The 23,200-nt window shown below is 45.7% G+C and overlaps 2 long non-coding RNA genes across 3 annotated transcripts in view; one reads left to right on the plus strand and one right to left on the minus strand.

The window, feature by feature from the left end:
- LOC141573460 (uncharacterized) overlaps nucleotides 1-2,949 on the plus strand; it is a 7,931-nt gene extending 4,982 nt beyond the window's left edge. Inside the window, exon 3 of the long non-coding RNA XR_012499211.1 lies at nucleotides 667-2,949. This is a non-coding gene — a long non-coding RNA (uncharacterized LOC141573460). The remainder of the gene's footprint in view (nucleotides 1-666) is intronic.
- Nucleotides 1-22,986, minus strand: part of LOC105076031 (uncharacterized) — a 23,797-nt gene extending 811 nt beyond the window's left edge. Inside the window, exons 1-5 of one of the 2 annotated variants that reach the window (XR_012499209.1) lie at nucleotides 22,864-22,986; nucleotides 20,888-22,248; nucleotides 18,345-18,446; nucleotides 8,000-8,042; nucleotides 3,487-3,569 (exon numbers count right to left, since the gene is read on the minus strand). This is a non-coding gene — a long non-coding RNA (uncharacterized LOC105076031). The remainder of the gene's footprint in view (nucleotides 1-3,486; nucleotides 3,570-7,999; nucleotides 8,043-18,344; nucleotides 18,447-20,887; nucleotides 22,249-22,863) is intronic. The other variant, XR_012499210.1, reaches the window with a different exon arrangement.
- Nucleotides 22,987-23,200: the final 214 nt, after the last annotated feature.

Here is a 23,200-nt window from a genome sequence, read left to right on the forward strand (position 1 = left end):
AGGCGCCCACACCTGTCCATTGAGCTATGGTGATGGCTCGTGTGGAGGGACTGTCCTTCCCAGGGGCTGTGGACGGGGCAGACATCATGACTGTGCAGAACAGTATCCACAGTCACTGGCCTCAGTGAACCCGCTCCCTTCTCCTTGCAGATCTGTTGCACAGAAAGCCACATGTGATTCTCCTTTCCATGTACCCCCAGTCTGGGGTTGGAGATTTGGAGGCACTCAAAGCATACTCAGACTCTAGGCTTTGTTAGGGTTATTGATCATCCTGAAGCAATTGTGTAGCAGGACAGGAGGAGGGGTAGTAGTGGGAGGAGGCAATGAAGGCTTGGCAAATGTGGCCTCTAACATGCCCTGTTTCTCACAGAAGTTAATCTTTGTAATACCACTGGTGAAAAAGACTGTGTAACAGACACGAAATGTCTGACTTTAAGCTCAAACCCCCTCATCATGAATGGCAACTCTGCAGTGTGGGAGCTGCCCTGTTTGGATGGCCAGTTCTGCCCAGAACCAGCCCGTGATCCCAGAGAGCTGGGAAAATGCTGATGGCTACTTCTCACTGGAGACCCGAGAATTAAGCAGTGAATCAATCAGCTGAAGGAACAGAGGTCTCTGCTTAACGCTCAGGTTCAACATTCAGTCTCTCGGCTCTCTTGTTCGCAGCTCTTTAACCTGTGAAGTGGAGTTGAGTCCCAGCCTGCTCACAACTGTACTGAGTGATGCCTGTGTGTACAGGTCCTCCTGCTGGGAAGGATCTCTTGTCCTCCGGAATGCAGCTTCCTCCTCTGTGCCATCAACCACCACTTCCTGAGAGGCTGCCAGGCTCTGCCCTGGTTTCTTTATAACAGTGGCTCTCAACAAACTTCTGAGGTGGATGCTACCTTCCTCCATTTTATGGATGCAAAGCTGATGCTCAGAAGAGCAGGGGACCTGCCTGTCTGAAAGCTACTAAGTAACAGGGCTGGGACTGGAGCCCAGGCCTGTCTAGTCCCCAGGTTTTTTCCATTATGCTCGCTATACTTAAATAAATGAGGAACCTAGGAGAATAGACAGGCTGACCTCTGAGTATAAGTAACGACAACGCTGGTACCCAGGGCTACCATGCACGTCGGGTGACAAACCATTCCTATTTGCCTGGGACTGAGGGTGTTCCCAGGTCACAGGACTTTCAAACAGATGAGTAGGTTGCTCACTGTGTAGAGCTGTACAGGTTGTTCACTGAACAAAAGTACCCGATCAAGCAGTAAGTGGAGGCTGCAGTTCGGCCACGCTTCGTTCACCAAGCTGTCCTCTGTGGGCAGAGCTGCATCCTCCTAGACGAAGGCGCCACGTGGGCTCGCTAAGGCCCGGCCAGTTCCTCTGACACTATGGACCCAGAGCTTGAAGTATGTCAGTGATTAGGGAAATGGCCTCATTTTAAAGTAACTTTTTTACTCTCTCTTGCCAAATAATTTTTCCTAATTCCTGTGCACGTGCACATACACAAACACACAAGATCAAAGCACAAATCTCTAATCATATTCTTACAAACTAGTCCTGCCGCAGAGGAGAAACGAAGCTAGAGAAATATGATAGATTTAGAATGCCACATCTGACACGGCTGCTCTCCAAACCTTTCCCCTGGGTGTTTGGTAGGGACGCATTTCTCCTCCTTGGGACTGGGTGGTCCTGGGACAACCTCTGGGTAGTGACTTACGAGCAAAAGTGGGTGTGTCACTTCCAGAGTAGAAAAATTAATTATTCTGAAAGAGCCCCTCAACTTCTTTCTCGGCCACTGTGACGCCACATACAAGGTGGTGGCAGCTCTGTCAGCCAGGGTCTTAGATGGGGGGACCCGGAGCAGATCCCCTGGCCAGCTCGTGATGGACGAGTAGCCTAGGTAAGAACTAGGTAAGAACTAAATCTTGGCTGTCCCAAGACAGTTCTACTGGGGGTGTTTCTTACTGTGGCATAATCGAGCCTGCCCTCACTGACACAAAAACGGGAAAGAAATTGACACTCGTCTCCATGAACCACGTTAGGCCCTGGAGAATAAGGGAGTCAGGTTTGCAGTTTTCAGAGTCCACACTACTCTATCTCACTGGGGATTTTAAACATGAATAAGTTGAATAATAAAATTAGTCTTAAAGATATTCTTAGAAACTGAGATTTTTTAAAACTGTGATTGTAATTTTTTTTTTAGTAAGAGTTGCTTTAATGGTAGTTGTGATGGTTAATTTTGTGTCAATTTGACAGAGCTAAGGGTTGCTCAGATAGCTGGTAAAATATTATTTCTAGGTGTGTCTTTGAGGGTGTTTCCAGAAGAGATTAGCATTTAACTCTGTAGACTTAGTAAAAAAGACCACCCTCACCAATGCCAGTGGGTACCATTCAACCCCTTGATGGTCTGAAGACAACAAAAAGGTAGAGGAAGGCAGAATTCTCTCTCTACCTGAGCTGGGGCACTGTCTTCTCCTGCCTGTGGACATCAGTCCTTCTCATTCTCAGGCCTCTGAACTCAGACTGAATTACACCACCAGCTTTCCTGGGACTCCAACCTGCACACAGCATATTGTGGGACCTCTCAGCCTCTATAATCCTGTGATCCAGTTCCTATCATGTCTTCTCTTAAATATATTTATATCTCTCCTATTGGTTCTGGTTCTCTGAGAACCCAAACTCATACAGTAAGTCACATAAAATCTCTGAGTAATAAAAGAAACAAATGTATTTTCCTACATTTCCTAAAAAGTTAAAACTTGTAGCGTGTGAAGGGTTAATAGTTGCTTCAGAGACCAGCTGTCCTACAAACCCTAAAATACTTCCCATCCGGCCCTTTACAGAAAGCATGTGGACCCCTGGTTTAGCTGAAAGGCCTCTGAGTTTCACCCGTTAGTCCCAGATGATAGACTTTATTCATGAAAGAAAAGGAAGTTAATATTAACCACCTATGATTTTTTCCTTTTCTTTTTTCTTTTTTGTTTAATTTCTTATTAACCACCTACGATTTTTAGTAACTTATTTCTGCCTTCATACCTAACTCAGCATGCTCACCTGGGGCCCCAAGTGAGATTGTGGAGTTATGAAACCCAAAGTAGAAAGGTTCTTGTAGACAAACCAGCCTTCGCAGGTTTTAAATTCCTTCTTGCATATGAACCAGAAACTAGATGTGAAAGTCACCTTTACTTTCTACCTCTATATTTTATTTCTTCCTTACAGATAAAATGTTAAAAGCGTTTCCCTTCCCTTCTTCTTTCTCTTATTCAGATACAAATGAAAGGAAAAAAATCTTTTCAATTTTTTGCAAGAATCAACACTAGGAATATATTCAGTTATTTTTAATCCACTCAAGAATATTTATCCAAATGCTTTGATTATTTAAACTGAAAGCAAACGTATCCCAAAATGAAATAGTTAGAAAAGCAAGTCAATCTGTTTGAACACGTATACCCACCATATAAATGCAATTTGATTCAACTCTGCGAACATTGGTAAAGCACTTACCATGTGATTCACTTGGGGAATTTACAAAGAAATGATTCCTGATCCTTGCCTTCAAGGAGCTCAGGGACCAGTGGGAGAGACAGCTGTGTTACATAATTAAAATGAAGTGAGAAATGTGAAATGACAGGTACAAAATACAGAAGGAGAATTTACATGAGTTAATAAGTCAAGAAATAAACCATGCAGAAAGCACCAGAGCTGGGGACTTTTCTTTTGAGCAGAGAGTCTCAGAAGCAGAGGCGAAGGCACGGAGCTGTGGAAGGCACGGCACAGGCTGGTGCTCGGTGTGCCCGGGGGTGAGGGCAGGGAAATGAGAGCTAGTGCCACCTTCCAAATGCCCTCATGGGTACTTAGCTTACTGCTATAGTGGGGGAAACAGCAACCTGATTTTTATAAAGAGTCCTGCATATGGCATGGAATGAAATCCTAAATTAAACAATGGCTTTCCAGCCCCAGCCCACCTCCCCTCCCAGCGCCAACATCACTCTGCCACTTGGAGTGCAGCCAGTGTGGTCCTCTGCTGGCACTGATGTGTGACAGCCACGGTGAGGGTGAGCACACGGTAAACGAGGGGGTGTGGAGCTGGCACTGGAAGACACCCTGGGGAGTGCATGCTCAGAAGAGAGTCCTGAAGGACAAGTACCTGATCCAGGGTCCCCCAGCAAGGATTTCAAGCTGTCACTTATTGAGCACTGTGGTGCCCTGGGCATTCTGAGGTTCTGGTGGTTAAACCCTTGGCAGCATCATGGAGTAGATTCTGTGGTCTCCCATTTGATGGACAGGGCACTGGGGCTCAGCGAGGCCAAGACACTTGCCCACAGTCACACAGCTAATGATGCCAGGGCCTCTGGTGGCCTCACAGCAACCCCTGTTGCCCCCGTACCACCTGTCCTAATGCTGAGCCCAGGTGTCCCGGGTCCTGGCCATGCCTCCGTCACCACTGAGCCATCCTAACCAGCAGAGCAGCAGACGGTTACCCAAATGACTTTGGTGGCACTTTTGAAGCACATGCTCCTGTCCTCTGAGGAGCCTCTTCCCCAGGCCATGGCTGTACCAGCATCTTCCAGCCCCTAAAAAGATCCCATTCCGGCTTTCAGTTTGTATGACCTGGCAACCGCATGCCCACCTCTGGCAGCCAACTGCGGGAGAGAGTCATCTGACTCGGTGTGGCGCCTCCACCATCATGACATCATGCACCTCTAAGACCAAATAAGATCTAAACACCAGCTGCCCTTACAGCAAACTTTGGTTGCCATGATAACCGGGCCATCAGGCTCTTCCTGACTTGAACGAGGCCAGCAGCACTACTGTAGTTTGAGCTCCAAAATGCAGCCGCAGCAGGTCCCTCTCTGGCTGTGCTTTGCGGAACTCTGGGTCAATGGTCCGGGCGAGAGGGGGTGGGTAGGGGCAGAAGGGCCTCGCCTGACTGGCTGCAGGGTTCTTCAGCCTCAGGAGTAAATTTCAGAGTTAGTGCTTTGATGGGTTCAGGAGGACCCACCCTTTCCTTAGCCATCAGTGCTTTGTTGGAGAAACAGGCAACACAAGGGGGAGGTTTTGCTGCCTCCCAGACCCAGCTCTGTTGATCAGCAGTGGCCATGGTGACCAGGGATTGGCAGTCCCTGGGCTAAGAGCGGCAGTGAGCCCGGGACCAGGCTAGGGAGAGACTCGGCTTTCACCGCTCCTCTCCTGGGGTGGGCTACCTGGGCGGGTGGCCCGAGCTCCACCCTGGCCCCAGACTCCTGCCCAGACCTGGAGCCCAAGGAGAAAGGAGAGAGGAGCCAAGGAGATCAAGAAACCATCCTGGATTGGAGGAGAGTGAGGAGACATGACAACAAAACACAGGGAGGGATCCTGTATCACAGAACAACAGGAGGGGGAAAAATTGGGAAATCTGGATAAAGCCTTACTTGGGGTCCTCCTCGACTCCTCTACCCTCACCTTCAAACCATCAGCAACTCCCTTAGTTCTGCCTTCTCATTACATATCTAGAATCTGGCCACTTCTGACCACCTCCATTGCCCTCTCCCATCCCTCTCCAGCCTCCTGGGTCTCCTTGCTCATCCTCAACCTGGCCAGACACACATGCACCTCAGGGCCTTTGCACTGACTGTGTGTCACTCTTTCAGAAAGCTGCACAGCTCAAATCCATCCACCTCTCTCATCCCCACTCCCTCCCCCGATTTCATCATCACGGGGAGGCTTATTTTAAATTAAATCTCCCCTCCTACACTTCAGACTCTCTTTGTTTTGCTCTAATTTTCTTTCCATAGCCCTTTCTCCTTCTAGCATACAATTTAATTTACTTATTAATTATGTGTATTGTTTGCTTCTGTTTTTCTCCTACTGGAATATAAGCTCCCAGGGGCAGGGTTTTTTTCCCTGCTGTCCCTAGCAATGACCCCAGCAACTAGACTTAGTACTTGGCCCTCAGTAACTCTTGTTGATCAGTGATTAGTGTGAGAGAAGGGGGTGTGACGGCCACTTTTCTTCTCCAGGGTCAAGCAGGGCAAACCATCCATAAACTCTTCTTTCAAAAGTGTTTGTTTCTCTAGAGCAGAAATATGTCTGGTCACATGCACACCATCCAGCCAAGGCCAACACAGAAATGGAGTCCGTTCTCAAGTGTTAGCTTTGTGGAGCAGTGACACCTTGGGAACGGAGACATTCGGGTGTGAATCTGGTCTGCATCAGCTGCGTAGCTTAATCTCACTGTGCCTCAGTTTCCTCATCCATCAAATGGGGATGAATAACACCTGCCTCGTCAGGTTGCTGTGAGAAGTGAATGAAATTTTTTTCTTTTGTTTTAAACTCAACTGTCATTTTTTAAAGTTTAGGGGTTTTTTTGGTGGGGGGAGGTAAGTAGGTTTTTAGTTATTTACTTATTCTTAGAGGAGATTCTGGGGATTAAACCCAGGACGATGCATGCTAACTGTGTACTCTACCACTTGAGCTATACACGCCCTCGGAAAAGTGAATGAAATTAAATGCAGTAACTCATGTCAAGCCATTAGCACACGACACGGTCTGGCCCATAATAAGCACTCAGAGGATGTGGGCTCAAAATGCACTGGTAAAAGATGATGGTTTAAAATCCAAAAGACATTTTTCCAGAGAATTAATGGGGAAAGCCAGTTATTCCCTAGTGCTCATGAGAAACGTTTGGTTAATTGAACTGAGGACATATAATCAGCTAAAGGCTGCTATCAGCCCGGTGAGCACTGATGGGGGACACGCCGGCCACTGTACCGAGACGGGCAGGGCTAACTTCTCAAGCACTGCACAACTTGGTTTCACCTTCTGGCACTGAACTCATCATAGGATGAGAGCAGAATGGGACAGAGCTCAAAGGACACCTAGCGATGACAGGGTCTAAATGCCATCCTTTCGGATGAGCAAGCTGAGGCCTGGAGAGGCGGTAATACCTCGCCTGGGGTCACACAACTGGTGTGTGTCACACACCACTGCCCTTCTCCGCATCCTGCCGGAGGACTGAACGAGGTGCGTAGGCAAAGCCCCTTAGCCAGGTGGCTGTCCCACTGAGTGTGTAGCTTCCCAGGGTCACACCAGCTGGAGGAGAAGAGAAATTCCACAGAGGTCTGCCTGCTTCCAAAATCGTGCCCTTTTGGATGCTCAGCATGACTGTATCAATAACTAGAAAATGGATTAGCATGTCTCCTTTGTAAAAGACCTGTGGCCTGGTGTCATCTATGGAAAAAACAGCTCTGCCCCAGGCCCCTGCTCTCAGCCTCGGCATGTGAAGCCTGAGCTCCCTTCTCCTTCTCTGTCTCTCAGTCCTTTTTCATATCACAATTGCTCTCACCTGGAGAGCAGAGAGTGCCTCCTGCTTGGCTTCTAGCCTGGAGGGAAAGAACCTGTTAGCGACACGAAGGCCAAGCCTGCCCCCTGCTGACCACTAGTGGTAAACGTTTCCAGGACAATAACCCCAGTTCAAGCTGAGTGAGGGTTCCCAGAACCTCTACATGGGGCAGCCACCCGCCCTTAAGTTAAGGAAGTGAGCGTAGCTTTGGGCCTTGACCGATGCCCTTTGGAAAGTACACTGTTTGATTTGAATTGAATGTTTATTTGAGGAGACATGCTCCATCCCCCAACTTCACAGCACCGCTGGCTGTTCCTTCAATGACCCTTAATTTACTGTTCATCAGGTCCTACCATGGGCCAGGCAGCCTACTCAGGGCTGTAGGAAATACAGAGATTTCTAAGACCTTTATATCAACTCACAAAGATGAAAACACAGCATGGTGTACCATGCAACTTGTGGAGCGCCTGTTATGTGCTGAGGAGCGTGCTCTGCACATCCTTAAAGGTGGTAACGGTTAGAACCGTGACTGTAAGACAGGGCACACACACCACACAGCAGGTGCCCGGTAATTGTCAGCGATCATCAGCTTTACCACTGGTCAAGGATGAGTGGGCACGTTGGAGTGGAGATGGGCTTTTAGTGGAATGAAGTGTTTATACACACACACACACACACACACACATATGTATATACCTGCTTTAGTTCAAACGCTTTTTCTCTTAATGCATCCATGGTGCTGGAAAAAAGAAGTTGACCTTGAAATGGTTTCTCCCTCTTCCCGGAAAGGCCAGTGAGAGCAGAGTGGGGTCTTCCTCCCACACCTCCTCCTGTAGCTGAGGAAGACCCCGAGGGTGAAGGCCAGGTGGTGGCCCAGGATCCCAGGGTACCATCTACCTGTTCCAATTTCAGTCTTGGTCAATGAGGTTAACAGAGTTCTTTCCTGCAGGATTCTCAGGCTCTCAATCTGCTAACGGGACCTCCAGGAGGGAACTGAGGGGGTAACATTTCCCAGAACCTTCATTCAAGGAGTGCTTCTTAGAGACCAGTGTTCAGAGGGGAAAATCGTGTTCCCATGGACTTGTGCGGACCCTGTAGAGCCAACTGGGCAGGCAGCTGTCCTTGGTGCTTCCGAAACCCAGCCCTGGCCCTGTGCAAGCTGCCCCAAAGAGCCATTCTCCGCAGGCTTAGGCGTAATATCGCAGACAAAAGCTATTCTTGGTCCTACATCTGGAGAGTTAAAGGGGCGCACAGGGTCTCTGTGAAAGCAGGGTGAACTGCTCAGGCTCACTGTCACACGGCCCTGACAGCAGAAGTCTCAAGGCGTCAGGGGTCACTAAACACAGCAGCAATGCAGCCAGGGGTCAATGGTTGGATCCATTTCTTCCTTTGCCAAAAAGCCAAGACAAGCCACTGGAAACACACACAGCTGAAGCAGCCCCCGTGTGCGGCCCAAAGGCAAACAAACGTGTTGGGTTCTTAAGAGGTTTTGCCTCCTCATTCTTAGGAATAGTGTGGGGACTGAAGTCAAAGCCATTATTCCTGCTTGTGGCTTCCAGACAATGACACTGGATTTGGAATTCCTTTAACCAAGGTCTGAAGGAAGAAAGAGAGCTGCTCTAATGGATGAGCAACTAGTGTTGGTGAAACCCAGTCAGAGAGAGGCGGCAGCAGAGAGAGCACTTGCTTGGGATTGCCATGGTCAGACACAGCCAAGGCTAGAGACAGAACACTGAGCATCTGGGCTGGACCCTGAGGATGCAGAGACAGTAAGATGCAAGGCGCTCATGGTCTAGAGTGGAGGACAGATCCTTAAGCAGAGGGTTAGAATGCCACCAATGGGGTCTCCTGGGAGCATCATGGAGAAGGGGCAGCTTGCTCCAGTGGGTGTGGGTCAGGGCTCTGGGTTGCCAACAACTACCACATGTAAGCAAAAAATAATTCATGAGGAGTCAGGGAATGATAGAACAACTGGAGAGCTTGGCTCCAAAAACAAGCAGGATGGAAAGCAGGCTGGATAAGAGCCCAGTGCAGGGCAAGAGGAGGGCAAGTGGTGGCTCCAGAGAAATGTGCCTGAGCTGTGTGCTCAAGAATCAGAAGGAGAACGGAGGAGGCGAGGGGCTGGATGAGCAAGGGCTTCTGGGCAGAACTGCATGGTGAGCATGGGACACGCGGGTCCATGGTGCTGGAGCAGAGGGCAGAGCCCAGGGTTGGTGGGGCAGGCTGCGAAGGGCTCAGGGCCAAGAGAAATTGCAGGACTGGCTGTAGCCTGGAACAGGGAGGGAGAGATGGGGTGGGCAGCTGGCGGTGGGTGGGGTGTGGGATTTAAGGAGGGGGTTGGTGCTTCAATGAGCTGAATCACTTGGGTCCTGCTCCCCAAGTGGGAAGCATTGGAAAGCTCCTGCCCTTCCAGGGTCTGACCAGGGAGGGTGCCAGCGATGGAAAGACAAGAGGAGATTCAAGTATAGGAGAAGGGAGATTAGTGAGACCTCATGATGTATTTGAGGGTGATTGCTGGATGACCCTTTAAACGAGGGACAAAAACCCAGAGTGTGTGGGGCCCAGAAAACTGGCGATAGTGCCCGGCCTCAGGACCTTGTAATCCCAAAGGGAAAATACTCTATGCTGAGCCCATAAAACTATCCCCAAGGCCAGCAGGGTTTGTGGCAGCCTTGAGTCAGGCCTCCCTGATCGCTTACTGTCCTTACCATCACTGAAGTAGAACGTCTTCATTGTCCATGAAGCTCTTTACACGCACACACACACACACACACATACACACACACACACATACACACACACACACACATACACACACACGCACGCACACACACGCACATGCACACACACATACACACACGCACGCACGCACACACACGCACATGCACACACACACACGCACACACACATATACACACACACGCACGCACACACACATACACACACACACATGCACACACACACACATACACACACACACACATGCACACACACTCAGTCGGATAAAACCCTCAATATGCAAAATTAGAAAACACATTGGGAACTCACTACCTTGGGAAAACTTCCCTTGTCCAGTGACTGCTTCTGCTAAAAACAGGCATCGGGGAGGGTACAGCTCAGCGGTAGAGTGCCTGCTTAGCATGCACAAGGTCCTGGGACCTCTATGAAAAAATACATAAATAAATAAACCTAATTACCTCCCTCCCCAAAAGAAAAAAAGTTAAAACAAAACAAAACAAAATGAGTTAACACTAGCAGCCCTTTTGCGCCCCACCTTCTCCCCAGGGACACCCAGGTCGGCCCTTCCATACTGTCATCCAACAGGAGGAACTGAGCTTTGGGAGGAGAGCTGATTCCATGTCTTGGGGCAGGAAGTAAGTCAGGTGAGCCTGGACCGTCCTGTTGCCCCCAGGAATCAAGAGGACCATCTAACACATCAGGGTGGCACTGAAGGAACCAAGGGACTGCCAACATCCCACTGACTTCGCTGTGCACCAGTGCCGATATTTATTATTGTTTTGAGGTGTGATTGACATTAAATTCGTTTCAGGTGTGCAGTATAATGATTCGATATGTGTATGTATTGCAGAATGATCACCACAGTAAATCCATCACCTCACATAGTTACAGCTGTTTTTTCTTGTGATGAGAGCTTTTCAGATCTGCTCTGAGCAACTTTCAGATAGAGGATACAGGACATTAACAACAATCACCATGCTGTACATGACATCCCCGGGACTTCTTTATCTTCTAGCCGGAAGTTTATACCTTTTAAGCTCCTTCACTCACTTCCCCTAGCCCCTGCCCCAGCCCTCTGGCAACCACCAATCTGTTCCTTGTATCCATGAGGGTTTTTCCTTAGGTTCTACATATAAATGTGGTTGTACAATATTTGTGTTTCTCTGTCTGACTTAGTTCACTTAGCACAATGCCCTCAGGGTCCACCCATGTTGTTGCAAATGGCAGGATTTCCTTCTTTTTATGGCTGAGTAATATTCCACTGTGTGTATATACCACATTTTCTTTGTCATTCATCCACTGAAAGACACTTAGATTGTTTCCACGTCTTGGCTATTGCAAATAATGCTGCAGTGAACATGGGGGAACAGATATCTGTGTATCTTTCCGAGTTAATATTTTCATTTCCTTCAGACAAATACCTAGAAGTGGGATTGCTGGATCATGTGGCAGTTCTACTTCAATATCAATATTTATGATTTGCTAAAATAGGTCTGTGAAAGACTGTGAGTTCACTACAGTACTTAAAGGAGAAAGGACACGTTAAGTACACAAAAAGAGAGTAGTGTCGCAGAAGATAGGGTTATGTAATTTTATTGATTTTTAAAATAAAAATGAGTAACTTGTTACTTCTATTAGATGTAGTTTCTAAACTCAGAAGTGCATGAGCGTGTGACCCAGTTAAACTCATGAGCCTCGAGGGCCTTGTAAGGACTTGGATTTCTGCCTCGTGTGAGATGGGACAGATGAGATCAAAGTGCATCAGGACCAGCGCTGAGTGTGGAACCCAGGAATCTCGCCCCTGTCCACACTTTCCACCACCTCATCCTGCCCTGTCTCTCTGGAATATTTTTTTGCCTCTTTGGGTTAGGTCAGCCCACCCAAAGCGTGATTCTGCAGGTTTTTTAAAACGTGCATCTCCCAGGCCCAGTCACCAACCTCTGTAATCTCCCCGCATGGCATGGGGCTGAGCCAAGATAAGCCTCCCATCAGGCACAGGCAGAGAGAGGACAGCGACACCTCCCTGGGGCTCATCAGGCAACACAGTGGGGCTTTTGGATGGTGGGTACAGGGGGGCCTTGGAAATCCCTGGAGCAAAGCTCACAATCATCATAATAGCTAACATTTATTGAGAATTACGCTGTGCCAGGCACTCAGCTAGATCTGCCGTGAATTCTCTGATTTAATAACATCCTACCGCAGTACGAGTACCCCATTTTACAGATGAGGGAAGTAAAGCTCGGTGACAGAGCAGCCGGTCCAGTTACATAGCCAGGATGCGGCAGGGAGGATCAGCCTCTGTATGTCTGACTCCAAAGGCCACACACTAAAGTCACGGCCCTCCATTTACATGTGCCACCTCAAATGAATCTGGTCTCTTCTCAAACTTTTTCAGCTTTTTTGCTAAGCAGGGTTATGTGATATGCAGCAGATAACAATATTAATTTTGTTCCAAACTCTACATTGTTCCCCCTGTTAAAATACTCCCATAAAAGTTAGTGCTGGAAAGGTACATCAAAACCACAATAACAATTATTAAAAAAAATAAGATAAGTGTTGGTGAGAATGTAGAGGAATTGGAACCCTTGTGCACTCTTGGTGGGAATGTGAAATGGTGCAGGCGCTTTGGAGAACAATATGGCAGTTTCTCAAAAAATTAAAAATTAGATTCTCTACACTTAAAAAATTTTTTTGTAATGAGAAAGAAAAGAAAAAGTACATGCCACATTTTTTAACCACCATGCAATAAAAACAGAGACTGGAAACTAAAGGATATTCAAAACTGAAATCAAACCAACATGAATAATTAACATTTTTGACCTTCTAAATAATTCAGATGAAGGTAGAAATAAAAACCAAAATTTCAAACTATTTAGAAAAAATACAAAAATGAGGTTGCCACCTGTTAAAATCTGTGGGATTTGTACAAAGCATACTCAAAAGAATATGTAAGGACATTAATGATTTCAGTCTTTAAAATTGCTAAATGCAATGTGGGATCCTGGATTGGATCCTAGAACAGAGAAAGGACCTAGGTGAGAAATCTAGTAGAATCTGAATAAAGTCTGTAGTTAATAGTATAGCACCAACATTGTCACCGACACTGTGGTGGGGTTTTTTTGTTTTGTTTTGTTGTTGTTTTTTTTTAGTTTTAACAAATGTAAGATGTCATTATTAGGGGAAGCTAAATGGAGGGTATATGGGAACTTTCTGTAATATCTTTGTAATTTTTCTGTAAATCTGAAATTATTTCGAAATTAGAAGTTCAAAGAAAAAGATAGCAGTTTATAGTTACATGGGTGTCAAGAGGAAGGGCATAGAGCATTCACTTGGTGGCAGGCAGTGTGGACCAGAACCTAGCAATGGGGCACTGGGCTCCTGATCCAAGTCCACTGATCACAGCACTGGTCGCAGCTCCCTTGGGGGACCAGTTCTACAGTGTTTTGGGAGTTGCTCCTGGAGGCCCAACCTTGAGCTCATCCCTGTAGCTCTTCCAATAATTTTAGAAGCACTAATTCCCCTTAGTAAATCCTCTTCCGCTTAAATTAGCTACAGTAGTTTCTTTTATTCTCAACTGACCCCTAACTGAGGTACAGATAGAAACACTGAATATATTCACCTCATAGGAGGAAGTGGAAAAGCTGTCAAATGTTCACCTCCCTCTGCACAAAAAAGGTGGCAATCCTTGATAGTTTTTACAGGCAAATTCTATCAAACTTACAACAAATAGATCTTTTAAATTATATCAGAGCAAAGAAAAATATGTAAAAATTCTTAATTTTATTCTAATGAAATTACTTGAATTCCAAACTATGTAAGAATAGAGAATATAATAAAAGATTAACACTTTTATTTATAAATGATGCAAAACCTAAATAATCCTACTGGTTCCAGTAGAGTAATAAAAGAATAAAAGACTGACAGAGACTAACTTTGTAGTTAAAAGCACAGATTCAGGAACAAGACTGAAGAGGTTCAAATTTGGTTCCACCTGTTTGATTTTGGGTAAGTTACCTAACCTGTCTGTTTCACTTCCTTCATATGTAAAATGGGGATGATGATGTACCTACCTCATGGGGTTGTTATAAGTTAAAATATGTAAATACAAAAAGTGTTTAGGAAGGTAAGTATGTGCAGTACATGCTGTGTATGAGTTGCTGTTATCATTAATATCAGTCTAGATGCAATGTAGCAAATTGCATCAATAAACTTAAGGAGAAAAATCACCCAATGTTATTGGCAGATGCCAAAAGAGTTTTTGATTAAATTCAACATTCCTCATAAAAACTCACTGTGACCTAGGAAAATAATGAAATTTATTTAACATAATAAAAAATGTGTGTCAAACATCAACAGATACTTTGGGATAAAGGGAGTGAAGTTAAGCCAAATCATAGATATGCTTGATTCACTTTCCTGTCATTTATTCAATAACATTCATCAAGGACATACTGGGATCCCGTGCTGGGAATGCAGCCATAAACACAGCTTGATGGGTCCTGATTCTTGTGAGCTTACATTCTAAAAAGAAAAACTTCAGAGACTGATAAGTGTTATGCAAAACATTAAAATAGGGTGGTGTGTTCATGAGTGACCAACAGGTGACATGAGGCTGATGTCTGAATGAGGGGAGTGAGTCAGCCATGAAAGAGGTCAGGAGAAAGGGCATCTCAGGCCCTGAGAACAGCTACTGCAATGGCTCTAAGTGGGAGTCAGCGTGTAATGGCCACAGAACATAAAGAAGGACCAAGTGCTAAGCTATAAAGATATCGAGAATTAAACCCTACAAGAAACGTGTAAAACCTACAAGAAGAGTATTATAAAACCCAGATGGTGGTCTTTGAACAAAACCTTAATGAAGAAGTATACCATGTTCATGAATGGGAAGACATGGTAAGATATTATTTTCCCCCAAATAATCTATAAACTCAATGCAATTATAACTTAAAAATTCCATTATGTTTTTAGTTTACTTTAATTTGGAGCTTGACATATAAATTATAAAATTCATCTAGACAAGTAACTTCAAGAATAGCCTAGAAATAAATGTTATGGTAGCTCACAGAGAAAAAAATGTGACAATGAGTGTGATATATCCATGTATGACTGAAAAATTGTGCTGAACACTGGAATTTGACACAACATTGTAAAATGATTATAAATCAATAAAAAATGTTAAAAAAAAAGAATAGCCTAGAAATTTTTGAATAAAAGAATATTAATGAGACAGTCATACCCTAGAGACATAAAAAATCAATTATATAACAACAATAATTAAAAGAATATGGAGCAGGTCTGTGATAGATCAGTGAAACATAACTGAGAATCCAGAAATAGATCATGTACCTATGGAAATTTAGTATTGTATTCTAAAGGATAAAGAAACATTTAGAATTAGAATAGAAAGGATAGATGGATTATTCAGTAAGAATTTTAGAATAATTAGCTATCAATTTTAAAAAAAAGTTGAGCTTGGTCTCAGCCTTATTCAGCAGATTGGAGATTTAAATGTGAAAAACAGGCTATCAATGTTCTATGAGAAAATGTATCTTCGTGTGGTGTTTGAGCAGGACAGCAAAACCAGAAACCAGAAAAGGAAAAGTTTAACAGTTTACCATATAAAAATTTGTAAACTTCTTGGGGGCAGGAATAGCTCAGCAGTATAGTGCGTGTCTAGTCTGTGCGAGGTCTTGGGTTCAATCCCTAGTGCCTCTATAAAAAAGAAAATAAATAAAATAAAGTTTTAAAAAAACATAAACTTTTGAATGGTAAAAGACACCGTAAATGATATTAAACAATAAACGAACAAGCCCCAGACTGGGGAAAAATATTTGCAAACTGTATATCCAACAAAGGACTTGGCATCCAAAATATAATAAAGAACGCTCTAAACTCAACAGTAAGAAATAACCAAAAATGTCTCCAGACATTGCTGATGTCTCCTGGCATTCATCACCCCCAGTCAAGAGCCAATGAATTCGAAAGGAGCAAAAGACTTGAAGAGACACTTCCACAAGAAGGAGACATGGACTGAAAATAAATGCACAGGAAAAGATGTTCAATATGAGGAAAATATAAATTAAAGCTCTGATAAGACAATGCCACACGCCTATTAGAACGGCTAAAATAATGAAACGCGGGTAACACCAAGTGCTTGTGAGGAAGTGGAGCGATTGGAGCTCTCGTTCTTTGCTGGTGAGGCTGTAAATGGCACAACCACTCTGCACAAGAGTTTCTTGCAAAGTTAAACATATACTCACCACGTGACCCAGCAATGACACCTCTGAGTATCTACCCCAGAGAAATAAAAATGTACGTTCACACCAGAACCTGCACGCAAACATTCCTAACAGCTTGCGCTGCACTAGCTCAGACCTGGAGACAACCCAGATATCTTGCACCCGGTGGCTCATCCACACCACGGACACCAGTCGGTAATGAAAGGGAGCAAACTACTGATCCACTCAGCAACCTGGGGCATCTCAAGGGCATTACATTGAGTGAAAAAAAGCCAATCTCCAAGGGTTACACACTGTGATTCCACTTATACCACATTTCTAAGTGACAAAATTGCGGGGATGGAGACCAGATTGGTGGTTGCGAGGAGTTGGAGTTGAGGGAGGGTGTGACTATTAAGAAATAGCACAGGGATTTTCTTTCTGGTGATGGGAGAGTTCTGTATCCTGATTTGGTGATGATTATTCAAATCTACACATATGATAAAATTTCCAAGAACTGTGTATGCACATACACGTATGCACACACGCCAGTGCACATAGAAACTGGTGAAATCCAAATAAGGTTCGTAATTTACTTAATAGGATTGCAACAACGTCAACTTCCTGATTTTAACAATCCACTGATGGTTATGTAAGATATTAAGGGAACCTGGGGGAAAGGTATGCAGGAACTCTCTGTACTAATTTTGCAACTTCTTGTGTCTTAAATTCTTTCAAAATGAAGTTATAATTTAGGGGAAAAAAGGGGAAAAACACAAATGAAAAACCAGGAAATATAACTGCAACATATATAATAGAAAAAGACGTACCATCCAAGCATAACATATAGAATTCCTATAAATCAGTATGAAAATAAATAGCTCAGTGGGGAGGGTACAGCTCAAGTGGTACAGCACATGCTTAGCATACACAAGGTCCTGGGTTCAATCCCCAGTACCTCCTCTAAAATAAATAAATAAAAATCTAATTGCCTCTCCACTAAAATTTTTAAAAAATAAAATAAAATAAAATAAATAGCCCAATCAATAAGTAGACAAATATCAGGAAACTCAGGGAAGAAATATAAATGTTTGTATGTCCATATTCAATCTCACTCATAGTCAAATACATTCAGATTCAGACAAAGAAATGTAAGTCTCCATCCATGAAGACTGACGGTCAGGATGCAGAGAAAAGTCCACTCCCAGACACTGCCAGCGATGGCGATTGGCCAGCATGCTAACAGGCAGCTTGTTGGCACTTCTCTAAATTTCACATGTTTACACCATTCGACCCAGTAACTCTACTTCTAGGAAACACGAAGACGTACACTGCAGCGTTGTTATAACGGTGAAAAACTGCAGCTGGCCTTCATGTTTATTACAAGAGACTCGTTAGACAAATTATACTAATGGCAACTTATATTTATTACTGCTTTTGATGTTCTGGGAAGTTTCATGAGTGTTTTACATGTAACAACTCAAATTAATCCGCACAACCATCCTATGCAGTAGGTTCTAGATACGGTTATTATGCCTGTTTTACTACTGGGGAAACTGATGTTCATTAGCCAGTGGGGAAGCTGGGAGTCACAGTCTAGGTTTAAGACCTCTAAGCCATTCTGTCCCTTCTTCCTCATTCTTTAATTCAACCAACCCACTCCCCAGCACTGCCTCCTTCCTCCCTGTCCCCACGCTCAACCTGACGGCCTAGGAGGGCCCCTCGGACAGAATGGGCAATGCCTCGGAGCGATGAGGCAGCCCTACAGCACACCAGCCACACCAGGCTGCAGAAAGTCGTCAAGGGGCCGCCTGGGACAGGCACGTGCTGCGCAGCCGGCCTGTGGGAAGATGGCGCCCTTCAGCACGATCTCATCGGACCTGGCTTGTTAGGACAGGCCTCAGGTCAGAACGTCAGGGGACTGACGCTTCAGTGGGACTAGGAATTAGGCCAGGAGGCCCAGGGGCTTTGTTGAGACACTTGGGCCTGGTTCTCCACTTGAGCCTGGCCCCGATTCGTGATGGCCAGGAGGTGCCGCAGGGCCCTCTGGCTGGGGTGCTAAGCGCTGCTTCTGCTTTGCTCACCTGCACTGAGGAATTCTCTGGTGGTGGTGGGGACGAGACAGAAGAGAGACGGAGAGAGAAGGAGCTGGAATAGTGACTCCAGGGCTGTGGGTAAGTGAGGACCTGGAAACAAACCGAAAATAGGAAACTAAGAAAAACACATTGGAGTAATGGAAATTTTATATCCCAATGAACTAAGAGACATCAGCTAGGCTCACTAAGTGGAAAGGACTGAACTAAATATCCTACCCCATTTAATCCTTAGGTTCAACCTGTGAGGTGGAAATTATCACACCCATTTTATCAGTAAAGCAACAGGCTCAGAAATATCAAGTGACTTGTCCAAGGTCATCTCAGGTCATGTATTCAGACCTGAATCCAGTGTTGGTCCTTCTATTGCACTACACGGATCTAGTCTACAAGCACTGGCATCTCGGAAGTGAATCATCAGGGCTTTGTAGGGCTGGTTTTCCTGGGTTTTGCTTCTCTTTCTCCTAAAGTTATTATTTAGCTAAGGTGGTGGCTGGTGAGAGTAGCCTGGGGAGTTTCATCTCCGTGCTGGAGCTGACCACGCTGTTCCTCCCCCTCAGCCCCCTACTCACTCACTAATGGCAGGACTTGCGTCCTGTTAGCATAGGTTGCTCTATGTCTACCAGTTCAGAATAACATTAAACATTAAAGCTGGCTGCACCCCCATTCCTCAACACACACACACCCCACTGTACTTAGAAGTCAATATTGCGGCCTCCTTATCCAGGGAAGCAAACTATTAGAGAAAAAATTATTCAGAAACAAGCCAACTGAAAACTGAACTTGGTAAGGAAATAAATTAACCCCGAGCCTGCAAAATCATGGCCTTACATTCTGACTTATTTGTCTCTTTTTCAAGTCAATCTGTGGGAAATCCCCTCCTTCAGACAAAGCCTGGGAGGGGCAGAAACACAGCCTTCAGGGGAGGGGACCCAGGCGAAGGAAGACCAGAGCAGGGCTGACAGAAGAGCAGGTAAAGGCCCTGCTGGGAGGAGGAAGGGAAAAACAGGGCCCCCGTGTAAGATGGTGTGCTTCCACAGGAGGAGATGTGGAGAGAGAGGTCCCTTGGCAAGCTTTCTGGGGTTCGCAGAGGGACTGGAGGGCACAGGGAGGCTGACCCAACCCCACCCTCAGCCCACTGCCTCGCTCTGAAATCCCACAGCTAACAAGTCACACTTGGGATGAAGTATTGTGTCTTCCTGCTCTCTGAGGATGCTTTTTCCTCAACAAAGGACTCTGCGCACCCTGAAGGTCTGAAAAGGGAATGTCAAGTTCAGAAAGAGAAAGGAGATGCTCTGGAGCCACACAGAGATTAGCTCAGTTTTGAGGAGGGTTGACCTTGCTTCCTGGTGGTTGGGAAACAAAAGAACTCCATGGAGGGAATGGCTGATGGGCTGCAGAAAGGAAATCTCATAAACAAGCTGAGGGATAGCCACCCAGTGGAATATCATCCAGCCTTAAAAAGGAATGAAATTTTGACACAGGCTACAACATGGATGAACCTTGAAGACATTATGCTAAGTGAAACAAGCCAGACACAAAAGGACAAATATTGTAAGATTGCACTTGTAGGAGGTCACATAGACAGAAAGTAGAACAAGATGCCTACAAGAATGGGAGGCAGGAATGGGAAGCTAGTGTTTCATGGGGACAGAGTTCCCGTTTGGGATGATAAAAAGTTCTGGAGATGGATGGTGGTGATGGCTGCATGCTGTGAATGTGCTTAATGCCACTGAATTGCACACCTGAAAATTGTTCAAATGGTAAATTTTAGCGAATGTGTATTTTAGCATACCCACAAAAAATTAGCTAAATCTAGTAAAGCTTTTAACTCTAACTTCCAGTTTACAGTAAATACAGGGATTAGAAGAACAAGTTAAATGACACTGAAGACACATCAGGCAAACACAGAATGCAGGACATTCTACAAGAAAACTGGCCTGAACTTCAAAAAGTCAATGTCATGGGGGAAAAAAAAGTGGAGGAGTTGTTCAAATTAAGAGACTACAAAGATACAATAACCAAATGTAATCCATCCATTTAATAGGATCCTGCATCAAAAATGAACAAACAAAAAGGCATATTTGAAATGACTGGGAAAATTTGATTATGCGCTAGATATTAGGTGGTATTAGAGAACTAATGTTAGTTTTCTTAGGACTGAATATGGTATTGCAGTTACGTTAGAGAACGCCCTTATTTGTAGGAGCTGCATGTTGTAATATGCTGAAATATCTAGGAATGAGGTGTCCTATCTACACCTCACTTTCCAATGATCCAGAAAAAACAAAAGCCTCACACACCATAGAGGGGGAAAAAGCAAATATGGTAAAAGAGAAACAACAGTTGAATCCTAGGTGATGGGTGAACACTGTAGAACTCTTTCCATTTTTCTGTGTGTTAAAAACATTCTTAATAAAAAGTTGGGAGAGAAAATTTCTAGCTATGAAGTTTAAGGAGCTGTGTGACTTTGGGCAGTCTCCTTGACTCTCAGGCCTTAGTCTCATCCGAAGAACAGGGCTAAAAATACCTACCTCACACTGTCGTCTGGATTAAACGTGTAAATCACCTGGTCCAGGTGCCCAGTGGCTGGGGCGTTATCGGTATTAGCATTATTACGACGGTCCCCAGTATGGTGACTGAATAGTGATGAGTGGCTTTGGGAAAATCACTTGAGCTCCTCGGGCCGCAGTGACTCTACCTGGGGGTGGGTGAGGGGCCCCTTAGAGGTCACCACACCCGCCCGCGAGCGACGGTGGACAGGAAACCACTCGGGGTCCGGCCGCCGGAAACGGGGGCGGGGCTTGCGGTGGCCGGGGCTGGAATCCCAAAACACTGGATGAGCGCAGCCTCTCGGAAGTTGGGGGCGGGGCCTGTCTCACGGACCAATCGTGGAGTAGCTGTCAAAACGGGCGCCAGGGGGAAAAAGGGACGATCCTGGGAGGATCCCAGCGCTCCGCGCTGGGCGGCTGCTGCGGCGTCCTGTCTTCTGGTGACTGGGCCGCCTGGTCGGGCCCGACCCTTCCCTCTCCTGTACGCGGACAAGAGAGGAGGCACTGCAGACCAGAAGCCTGGCCCGGCTGTCTCCGCCCAGCCTGACCGCCCAGCAGAACCACGTAGACTTCTGCCCCTGCTTCCTCCTTTGTAAAGTCAGAGCAGTAGAAACCCGATGTAGGGGAGGACAGGGCATGCCTGAATGACTCAGAGGTGGGAGGCGGTGAAGGGGAGGATGGGTGACTTTTCCCCCTTGCCTCGTGGTAGTTCAACAGAAAATGAAGTCATAGTTTCTGGTTATGCTTTATGGTTCCTGTACCTACAGGATATAATAGGAGCTAAAGATAAAAAGCACATGGTGCCTGGGACAGCAATCCCAAGTATTTCAAATACTGATTACCCGAAACTGGCATGTGAATTGGGTATTAGAGGATACCAAGGAATTATTGATAATTTTGTGAGATGTGATAATGGCTTTATCAGATATAAAACTACCAATAAAAACATCCATTTCCTGGAGCTGCATGCGGAAGTGAGGTAAAATTGACAACGTCTGAGTGTTGCTTTAAAACAAACGGTCAAAGACCAAAGTTTCAGTTGTTGCTTCGTCTAAGAGATGCGATTGTCATTGATCTTTCTTCTGAGACTTGAGACTACTTTAAATAGTATGCAGTACTTTAAGAAACAGACCTCGCTAGGGAGGGTATCTTCCCTACCCCCACCTATTTAAAGTAGCATATCTTGAAATCGAAAAATCGAGTCTCACTCAGTGACAGCCCTGACTGTGTGGAGCTGTTGGAGCTTTTCCTGGTTAATCATTTCTTGCCTGGATCTTAACACTTCTTTTTCTTCAATCATTTCTGGCGTTTTGCCACGTGCAAGGCAAAAGTCTATGGCAAATCTGAAAGACCGTGTACAAAGTAAAATGAAAACTGTTACAAAGTTCATGTCTCCACCCTCACCCCAATGGAGGTTTTCAACACTCTCTTCAGGCTCTCTGATGCGCAATAAGCAGTAAATGAATTCCTAGTTCTTCAATCATTCTTTGAACTTTTTCTCAGGAATTTTTGCTCAGTTTGCAGTTTTTAAAACAACGTTGTCACAGAGGACAGTGGTCTGACATCAGACACGATTTCTGTGGGAAACTGCATCAAAGGCCCTCTCTCTGTTATTAACTTGAAGGTTTACAAAGGACTTCGCATTTTACATGAATTTTCTCATTTAATCTCATTTTGTTAGTAATCCCACAGGTTAAGTATGGCTACAAGTCCCATTTTACCAAGGAGAGCGCCAAATTTCTAAGTCAGGGGACCTGTCCCAGTGACACTGCAAATGCACCCTGAGATTCTGTAGCCCGCAAGCCCTAACCATTAGGCAGTGCGGTCACCACCGATCACTCCACAAATCTGCCCGACCTCAGGGACCCTGCACTCCCACCCAGGTACAGGTTATCTAAATCGTCGCAGCAACGCGTTTCTCTTGCGGCCAGGGGCGTTTTACAGGCATTTGTACCAACCTCATTTGCAAAACCATTTGCCCGGAACCGCGAAACGGGTTCGAGAGATGTTTTCGGAGAGGTGGGGCTCTGTAGGGTGGGGAATCCTCTCCCGCTCTCGGGCGGGCTCCAATCGCGTTGCTTCATTCAATCCCAAACCGTTCCGGTACAAACGAGCGCCCGCGCGCGCCAGGGCCACCAAGACGCGCAGGGGCTGCAGTCTTTGTCCGATGGGGCCCTCAGGGATCCCGGCAGTGGCGCCCCCAGCCCGTTCTGCGGCCCCCAGAGTCCTGAGAGGTGTAGGTCCCGCGAGGGTCCCTGGAGGGCAGGGGCGGCGGGTGCTCCCGCGCAGCGCTTG

Source organism: Camelus bactrianus, chromosome 15 (genome assembly GCF_048773025.1).
Source record: "Camelus bactrianus isolate YW-2024 breed Bactrian camel chromosome 15, ASM4877302v1, whole genome shotgun sequence".
Taxonomy (NCBI): domain Eukaryota; kingdom Metazoa; phylum Chordata; class Mammalia; order Artiodactyla; family Camelidae; genus Camelus; species Camelus bactrianus.